This window comes from Notothenia coriiceps, unplaced genomic scaffold, assembly GCF_000735185.1.
Source record: "Notothenia coriiceps isolate Sejong01 unplaced genomic scaffold, NC01 NC01_scaffold00007774, whole genome shotgun sequence".
NCBI classification, from domain to species: Eukaryota; Metazoa; Chordata; class Actinopteri; order Perciformes; family Nototheniidae; genus Notothenia; species Notothenia coriiceps.
This window is the reverse complement of record NW_011340475.1, coordinates 47,501-49,492: the sequence shown is the minus strand read 5'-3', so window position 1 is coordinate 49,492 and position 1,992 is coordinate 47,501.

Genomic DNA, 1,992 nt, shown 5'->3' with positions numbered 1-1,992 from the left:
GTGTGTGTGTGTGTGTGTGTGTGTGTGTGTGTGTGTGTGTGTGTGTGTGTGTGTGTGACAGGTGACCAGGGTGTGGACAAAAGAAGGGTCAGTGGCCAAGTGCGAGCTCTTTCTTTCCTCTGTGTCGCCCTCTTCCCAGCAGTCGCTCTCTCTCTCTCACACACAAACCAACGGACACTGACATGCATGCTTACACACCGACACACATACACATTCAAACAGATCTGTGAGAGGAGAAGAGAGGTGCGTATGAATGGACAGATTAATCAGATTATAGCAGAGACACACTTAAACAGCCTGTTCTCTGGATTAGCTACGGTCCTGCCTACTCCCTGTCAGAATATAAAGTGTGTGTGCGAGGAGAGAAAGAGGAGGAGGCAAGTAAATTAGACAATATATTATCCGACACACATTGTGTTTTTTCACATTTGTAAGGACATTTTGTGTTTGAGTCGCATTTAAAATCACACATGTTTGTGTCACTAAATAATGGAGTTTTGAAATCCTGCAAAAACAAAGGTCAGTGGTCTAATTTAAAGACCAGGAACTAATTGGCTGTTTTGGTCTGAGTAGATTTAGCCAATCGGTCATTTATTATGCTTTCTTCTTGCTGACTTATTTCCAAAAATCTTATTGGCACATTTCTGGTAAACACCATTTAACACGACAGGATTTCAAGTGCTGCTTTTGCATGATTCATTGTGGAGAAACTCATTTTGGATTAAATCAATTGAAGAATTGCTGTAGTCAGACAGCGCTTAAACGTAGATATCCTGAAAAGATCAAGAGCCCTGACTGAACTGTTGAGCCCCACATGAAAAGGAAAAACAACTCCTTGTGAATATGTGACTGATATGTATTTTACCATGAAGAAGTTTCGATTTCCCCCTCAGAAGTTCAAAGAGTGCTGTTCTTTATGTGCAGCAGGGCGGCATATGGCAGCCAGTGACCAGGGCTTTGTCTGACTATTGACACCAGAGAGATGCAGAGAGGGAGGATGTGAGTGTGTGCGACTGTTCAGGCCGGAGGACAGCCTGACAACAACAAAGGACCAGCTTTAAGCCTGTCTCCTGTGATTTTCCAACTCAGCAAAAAGCTATTGTGGCACTGAAAAAAAGTTAAGTTAAAAAGCTTAACATGGTATGTGCTAACAACTGCCTGCCGCTTGTGTAATACAAGCAAATACTTTCTGAGCAGTCACAGTCTTTGGAAGGGCAACAGTCTCCGTGTACTAACCCTAACCCGGTCACTGCACCAACATGTCCACCGTAACTTTGCTTATATAAGAGATTGTTTTATTATATGAAGGGAAAGTTACTTTTCAAAGGGACAGTTTAGGCCAACATCAACAATATATCTATTTCCTTTAACCTCCTTTAATCTACTCATAGACTAGATGCCGGTGGCAGGGCGAGATTTAAACAGTAAAGTCGTCCTCCTGTTATCTAGCTGAGTGGATGCATGCTTATTTCTGCAGAGTGATGCAGATTGTGCGTGTAGTTTGACAGAAGGAAAACAGTTCCTATATCACTCACAACAAGATCCCTGGATGATCTTAAATTCATGTTTTCCAAAAGAGACTTTGTGGTTACGTTTTTCCCAAAAGTGATTGGGGCGGTTTGAGCACCACAAGCTGAGTGCGATCTACTTAAATTGTATCAGAAATAAGGCTAGCGTTAGAAGATAATGGGGATCCAGATAAGACATGTATGAAGACATCTCTACGGTTAATATCAGCAACACTCTGTATATTAACATGGGGTTAACTTGTTTTCTTTCCTATAACTCTACTTTAGTTAGCAAGGCTGTGACCTGTGTGTGTGTGTGTGTGTGTGTGTGTGTGTGTGTGTGTGTGTGTGTGTGTGTGTGTGTGTGTGTGTGTGTGTGTGTGTGTGTGTGTGTGTGTGTGTGTGTGTGGGTTGTGTCTAAGTACGTACCTCTAATGTTAAACATTAAACTACAGTTCTCGTCTACGTGTTAATTTCGTAGTAC